Raw genomic sequence first — 8,427 nt, 5'->3', positions numbered from 1 at the left:
TAAGGAAAATTATAAAAGGATCTCAAATACATGCATTACAATTTCAAAAAGAAAGAGAAACTAGTAAATTAGAGATTATCATCTATGGAATACGTTCAAAGGCACCATTTAACAAGACTATATTTAAAATTATTATAAGTGAAAGTAATTTTGCCATTACAGGTAATTTATGTTGTATGTAAATTAGACTCACCAAATCATCTTATAGAATTCCAGTCTAACTTTGTTAAAGACAAATGGATATTTTTTCTGTAACTGAAAATTACCATTTTGTTTTTCCTTCCTGAGTATTGCTTCTTTATCCTTGAATCCTACTATTTATACAGAGTTTCACAACTTAAGATCATTTCCACATACAATGGTGGTTCATCTAACAGAACTTTGAGAATCTATTGACAATAATGAGCACTCTCCCTAGAATTATGTTCATGGGCCTATATTCATATATTACTTCATTGCAATTATGGAAGTTTCATTGATTTCCTAACATCTATGCAATGGTGAATAACTCCTGTAATTTATAAGTTAATCCTCACAACACTTCTATGAGATAGGTTTCATTATTCCCATTTTTCAACTGAAAAGAGCCACAAAGAAGCTAAATGATTTATTTGCCCAAGTAAGGCAGCAGAATTTGGTGCTGAACTCAAATCTGGCACTTTGTCAAATGTGCTCCCCATTGCCCCATGATGACCCCCTACTTCAGTTAGTGTGGGTCATCACTTATATTCCACTACAAAGCATTTCATGTCAGTGAGGTAGAATCGATATTTATTGAATGAGAATTCTAGGATATCTAAAGTTTTCTGAATAACTTAGAGGCTAATAATCCCATCTAGTCTTCAAATCATAGCTCCATTTTGATTTTAGATTCAGCCCTACAAAACTCATTCACTCAGAAGCATTTCCAGATTACCTTATGGTGTTATACAAAGTTAAAAGGCAATATCTATGATCCAAACATAGATTTAGCTCATTATTTCAACAATTTTTCCTCTCCTTTATTTGCCTCTCAGTGTTCGTGCTCAACCTACCACCTTGGCCTTTGGACCCACTCCCTTGACCTGCTGATATCCAAGTGTTGGTGTGGGGAAGAGAATGACAAAGACACTTGAGTAGACATAAGAAGGCCTGGACCTAATGCATTTTGCCACACAGCAGGCGAATTATCTTAAGTAAACCACTTATTTTCTCTGAGTAACAATTTCCTTACCTGAAAATGAGAATGATATGGTCCACATCCATATCTTAAAGCATAGAAAGTATCCAACAAGATATACTGCCTGAGAAAGTGCTTCAGAGATGTTTAAAGCAACATACACTTAGGTTGCTGTTATTAGAGTCAGCAAAGTTGCCTCCATCAGCAAAACCAGTATTAAAAATTTTTAAAGTAAGAATAGTGAGATTATACATCCATTAAATTACTCACTGCAAATGTCCAGCCGTCACTATTAGGTTCTACCTGTTGGTGCTGCTTTATTATAAAATACCACATTGAGCTGACTCGTCCAGCCAGCTTTCCAGAAGAGCTGATGTCCTGGTTCTCAAATTGAACATAAACCAACGCATGAGTCACCTAACAAACTCATTGACCTTGCAAGGTGCAGGGATTTATCTAGTAAAATCGTATGGTGGATTTACTGTCTGGTACTAAATTACTATTTCATTATAAATAACACCAACCTAATTGTCTTTAAAAAGTAACCTTCAGTAGCATCTTTAAATTAAGAGGGATCAATTATTTCTCAATATATGTGGGATTTTTAAAGACATTGTTGTATAGCTTATTTGGTAGATTTTTCAAAAATTTTTAAGACAGTAAGGCTATTTTACCAACTTTCTTGCATTCTAATGGTTGAGTGAACAACATTGCAGTATATCTTTCAACACATGGATTAAGCCCTTCCATAAATGAAGCTGATAGGATTATATTGCTTGAATACAAAACATGCAAGGCAAATATAAACTATGAGTAAAAATCAAAAGGAGTCATAGAAGACCCATCAGCAACTGTTTTCCAGGACTGTAAAATCCAGCTGGGGAAACTTGCTCTGAAAAAGCTGAAAAAATAATGAACTTCCCAGTGTTTTAAAGATCTTTTTAAAGAAGAAATTAAGCTCAAATGCAATTCCTCAAAAAGGCCAGTTTTATAAAGACTTGATGCCTAACCTATGACTCTACAATAAACAATAACTGCAGTCACTTCAGTGACTTTTTAAAACATTTCAAGGTCAGGTTCTCTTAGGTTGCAAATCTGTAGCAATTAAAATGTCATGAATAAAACAACTGAGGATAGTAATCCCAGGCTTCAAACATGCATATACAAAATTTTTTTCATTTTATATTTTTTTAACAAGTAATTACTATCATGTGCCTCCAGTAAGTCCCATGGTTAAATTCAGGCTTAATCAGTCAGTGCAGTATTTTCTCCATCTATGACTAATCTGAAGGTTTTCCTCTACTCATTCACTATCCCAGGGGTGGCATCTCAGTGTCAGGGGATCTACTTAGTATCACATCATCAGTGGGGATGGGAGGATGTCTGGCTCTCAACCATCACCTTCTCTCCATGGTCAGATGTTGAGACATTTCCACCTTATCTTCTTTCTCTCTATTGATATCTAACCATATTGCAATATGCCCATTCCCACCGGGTCTTAGAGCACTGCTCTATGCAAGTCACTTTGCATCCTTGAAGTCACTGCCAAGAGGCTCCTTCAATGTCTACCAGCTCTCTCTCGGCTACTACTGTGCCCCTCTAAAGAGCGAGTGGAGAAAAAGAATGTTATGTCAAATGGAATGTTGGTGTGTAGAGTTTAGAAATGACTCCTACTCTAAAGGTGCTTGCAGTCCAAAGAAAGCATTAACTTACTAGTTCTCTATTTTTCTCAGAGTGGCCACACCAAAATTTACCCACTTGAGTATGGGCTTCGGATTCAAATAGCCTGGGTCAAAGCCAAGCTCTACCTGTGGAAGAGTTTCTGTTTTTACTTTGCAACAAATTGAACAGTAGCTGCCTCATTGGATTGCTCCAAAAATAATAGATATAAAAATAATTAAAACATCGTCTTGTGTCTAAAAATCTCCAGGCAAGTCATCTCCATTATCATCATCATTATATCTCCTTCTCTCCATTTCCTCTTTCGGCTTCCTGCACTCAGAAATATGTTCATGTTGATGGCTCCACTGAAAAAACAGGAGAGCTAACATTGAGTTACATAAGTGGGATACCATGTCAGTCAGGAGAAGACTTTTTTACCAGATCCAACATATTGTTGGATGTTTGCCTATGAGTGTGTAGCATTCCTTATTGCTCTGCAAAAAAATTCCCAAATGCCTAAAAGACATTCTTTCAATGTGAACACAGAAAGCTAACATTTGGATCCAGTCATTAAAACCTATTTAATTTTATAACCACAGGCCAGGATGGGATATTTGAAGTAAGAAAGGAAAGCATGAGTTCCGTCAGCTTTCATCTGTTTCCTTTCCTAAAAGTACCCCATTTTAAATCCCAAGAATTAGTTCTTCCTAAATCGGGGAGTGAAAAAGCTCCAAAGATTAAATCAATCCAGAATCATCTCGTGGGTAACTAGCCCAGTAAGTTAATTACAGGATTCTTTGTTGCTCTTTTTTTATTGTGGGTAAGAGTTCTTGATGCAATATTTTTGGTTAATTGAAGATTTTCTTTAAAACTATGCAAGACAGCCAGCAAATAGTGCATTTATGTATGTAATAGAAATGGTTGTAATATATCATTAAGGCAATCCAGGGCATGTTTTATTGGTTCATTAATACAGTACATGCCTTAGGTGTATTCAACCACTCGGGGCCTATATTAATGGACCAATAAAATATACCCGGGAGTGCCTTAATGCCACCCTAATATGGCTAAGTTTAAATTAATTTTTTCAGGCTTATCTTTTTAAAAATCATTTTTCCCCACTTGGGAAGATAGATTCCTTTACAGGGGGAAAAGTTCATGGTGACAGAATAAGAAGAAGCAGGATAATAAAAATCTTTTTTGTTCCATCAGTTTTCTAAAATGTTTCATCCTTTCAGATAGTTCCATTTCTAACCATGTACATTCTACATCCAGTGTCTTCCCACATCTTCCATGGAAATCAATAAACTTGTGGTTAAGAGCAGGAAAATAATAACTATTTATTCTTGGAGGTAACAGATCAATGTACCAGCAAATGTCATTCTAGCTATACAAGCCAATCACCATTCAATATTCTACCTGATCAGGACAAATGTTTACACTGATTTAATAACCAGCCTTTCATCTACCTCATGTCACCTTGTGTAATCAAGGAACCATGCTTCCCTTCAAAAAGAAAAATATTCTTCCCAATCGTCCACATTACACTTCAGCTTTACAGAAGTTCTTGAATTCCACCTTGGTTCATTGAAGAATCGTCTTTAAGAAGGGAAATGTGAGGAAGAAAGAAAAAAGGCATTTAATCCAGTTGAGAAAATCTTGGTCCTACCGTCTACTTATTCTGACACTGATCTGAACGCTTCTATTTCTTCTCAGCAAAATGTGTACAATAATGTCTATCTCATAGGAATAGTATGAATGTTAAATGAGAGAATTCATGTAAAACACTTGGTATAATGCTTGGCATGTAAGAACAACTGGATAAGTGTTAGTTTTTGTTATTAATCACTGAAATGCTACGCAAGAGACCAAGGTGAACTCAACAGTTGAACAGCATGAACTTCCTGAAGAAATGCTGAAAAATAGAGCGTCAGGTCTCTGAAAAGCAGATCTCCCTCACTCCTTCCTCTTATTCTTTTCCTGTTAACCAGTGAGACGCATGGCCTTCAAAGGTTACCTAAAAAACAAACACAGTGTAATCCAGGACTTATAATGCCATAAGTAAGGCCTAATCTGTGGGGGGTGGGGTAATACAAAGTCCATCACCACCTTCAAAGAGGTTATCTGTTAATTGGAACAACCAGATAATATGGAAGCATATAAAATAACCATACAAGATGGATCAATTGTAGGGGCCGCGTAAGTTTTAATTCAGTTTTGGACATAATGGAAGAAAGTTCTGTACACAAGATTGATCAGAAAAGGAGTCAGTGGGCCAGTAGGATCTATATAGGTCTATTTGCTTAGTGAAGAAGGAAGTACATGTTGAAAATGGCCTTTGATTGTGGTATGCAAGAGAGAGGAAAGGGTAAAAGAATAACTGAGAGGCTGAAGAAATGGAAGGGTTAAATAACTGTTTGCTCCATTCGATTAGCTTATATTTGATTTGCTTCACTTAGAAATAATTTTCCAAGTTCTTGTTCTATAAGCTTCACATACTCGTGAGTGAGAATAAAACAGGATGAGGCAGAATAGAGGCATTGTCATTATTAGGAAATACAGTTAAAAAGTACAGACCCCAGCAAAGGTGGGTCGGTCAAGTGCATTCATTTCATGTCTGAAGAAAAACATACTTTGTCAATGATCACAGCACAAAGTATGGCAAAACTTGAACACGTCAGTGAAGTCTTCCTCACATGTTTCTAAGCATCACGCCATCTGTGCATTTCCTTCATTTTGCCAAAATGAGTCCCTCCCTCTGCACATTGTCTTCTCCTTTCTGCTTACCTAAAAAAAGTATTTACTCTCTAAGGCCCATTTTATCCAAGAAACTTTCCCTAACGACTCAAACAGGAATTGAGCCCCCTCTCTCCTGAAGTCCTAGAGCCCTTGCTGAATTAGTCACTTAATTTAGCACTTAATTACGTATATCTGCAACATATAAGTCTGTGTCACTCTCAGGGTGATTGTGTTGTAAAATATTGTATCCCCACTTATTAATTCAAGTTAAGCATTAATTTGTTAGTTCAAAGTCACAGGTCATTATAAGCATTGGCTGTCATGGAGATAGGAAAAGTGTCTTTTAATTTATTTTATATTTTTGCCGAAATTGCACGAAAAGAAATGATCATAAGTAGCTGATGGCTTATTGGGAAGTGTACACAATTATTTGAACAGTTTAAGAACATATATATGCCTTCTTTGTTCAAATATCTGCCCCAACTCAAAGAAGACAAGGCCAGGGCTGTCTCATTGACAGTTCCCAAGGGCATGCCTGCCAAATAGCCATAGTGGGGGTGAGCTGGGGCATGAGGGTAACGAAAGTCTGCCCATCTGAGGTTGTACAGAGTAAGAAAACCCAGAACGTTAAGAGAAGCCAAAATCCATTAAGGAGAGCAATGAGTAAAAGCCAGAGAGAACAAAATCTAAATGCGGGAGCCAAAGAGCCGGAGGCAGATCAAAGCTGGAGTATATTGCCAAGAGTCAGAGCTGGAATTAGTGAGAAACCCAGCGATAGAAAATCAGCTCTAGTGTTGAAAATTTCAAGCAATTGCTTAAAAATAGCTTGGAGCATCTGAGGTAGACTTAAGCATAGACTGAGTAAAGGATATTTTTCTAATTTTTCTTGACACTTTCAAAATCTGGTTTTGAATGTATTTATGTTTATGGGACACAGCCTCAAAGACGGTTAATTGTTAATTTCAATAATTTGCCCCAAATTCAAATTTTTTAAAATTCAGAGTTTCTTTATGTGTCCCATGTATAAGTTAAAGTTTTTCACTACCTGTACAAATGTGAAAAAATGGCATGTCATCTACAGGCTTTGAAGCTGACAACTTATTTTGATGATCAGTGCACATGATCCATTCTTAACTGAAAACAATCAGATAAGAAGACAGGAGCTTTGTAGATTTCCAGGCACATGGCTCAGATTTAACTATCAAATGAGAATCTCCAAGTAAATTCCAGTTTTGCAAATAGCTAGTCAAGACTATCTCATAGAACCTGAAAATTTCCCCCAATCATCTCTATAACTTAGGCTCAAAAAGTAGATTTGCCACAGATGGTCTTTTACACCACCATGGAAATAATTGTTCCAATCTTTCTGGAAGGCAATTTGGCAGTTCATATTAAAAGCTTGCAAATGCCCTTATCCTTTGACAGCGAAATCCTGTTGTGCTGTTTGTGAATTTTTCCCAAAGAAACAGTTACGAGTGTGTACAAATATGTCTCCACAATGATGCTCATCACATCAGCGTTAATAACAGCTAAAACAACCAAAAATTCGAAGGTATAAAGTAGGAGTGTGGTGATGTAAACTACGAAAAATCAAGCAAAATTGTTGTGGAAGAACATTTAATGAATACAGATGCAAGTGACCAACAGCGTTTAATATCTGATGCTCAAAAAAATAATGAGAAAGAAAGAGCAGGGAGAACAAGTTGACTCAAAGTATTAATATTGTTTCTCTCTCGTTGTTTTTAAACATTTTTTTTTAATGTTTCATTTATTTCTAGGAGAGGGAGAGAGAGAGACAGCGTGAGCAGGGGAGGGTCAGAGAGAGAGGGAGTCACAGACTGAAACAGGCTCCAGGCTCTGAGCTGGCAGTCAGCACAGAGCCCGACGCGGGGCTCGAACCCACGAACCGCGAGATCATGACCTAAGCGAAAGTCGGACGTTTAACCGACTAAGCCACCCAGGCGCCCCTCTCTCTCGTTGTTTTTAGAAGACAGTCAAGTTCCTGCATAGGATGTAAAAGGTGCCCCATGATGTGATTTCGACCTGCGATTCCAGCTTTGTCTCTGTTGCTTTCCTTTTTGTTCACCACTCTCCAGGCTTTAGGGCCTCTGGGATCATGCCGGTGGCCCTCCAGCCTCAGGACCTGGCCACCTGCAGTTCCTCCCATCTAGAATGCTCTTCTCCCATTCACCACTCCTACCCTCTTACCCAGGCTCTGCTCAGACCTCAGATTGAAATACCTCACAGTATTCACTCCTCTCCCTAGTCTACAATAGGTCCCCATCTCAAGCATCGTAAGAACAACCTTGGACTCTGTTTTCATAGCACTGGAGTCTGTTGCAATCATAGAGTCCTTTTTGTGACTCTCTGTTTAATATCTGTTATCTCTGATATTCTACAAACTCCATAAAGGCACAAAATATGTATTGTACATATCAGGCATTCAAATTGTTACAGAGCATAGGATACATGGATGAAATTGTATTATTTACTTTCCTCTCTTGTCATTATAATGTTTTGTAGCAAGCATGCATAATTTCTTTAATAAAAAAAAACAAAAAATCTAATCATAGAAAAAGTTGATATGAAATATTCTAAAATTAAAGAACATGAAGTTTGGGAATGTACTCAAATTATTCAGGTTATATCCACACCCCAAATTGCTCACGAATATAAACTAGATGGTGACTTTGAAATCAGGATTTTACATATTGAAAACTTGTCACACATTTTAAAAATTTGAATCTGACTTCATATTTTTTTTGTTTATTGAAAGAATTTTTTAATTTCATTTTATTTTATTTTAGTAATTTATTTTCAAGTTAGTTAACATACAAAGTAGTCTTGGCATTAGGAGTAGAACCCAG

Source organism: Crocuta crocuta, unplaced genomic scaffold (genome assembly GCF_008692635.1).
Source record: "Crocuta crocuta isolate KB4526 unplaced genomic scaffold, BGI_CrCroc_1.0 scaffold24, whole genome shotgun sequence".
Classification (NCBI taxonomy): Eukaryota; Metazoa; Chordata; class Mammalia; order Carnivora; family Hyaenidae; genus Crocuta; species Crocuta crocuta.
Note: the sequence above shows the minus strand (reverse complement) of the source record.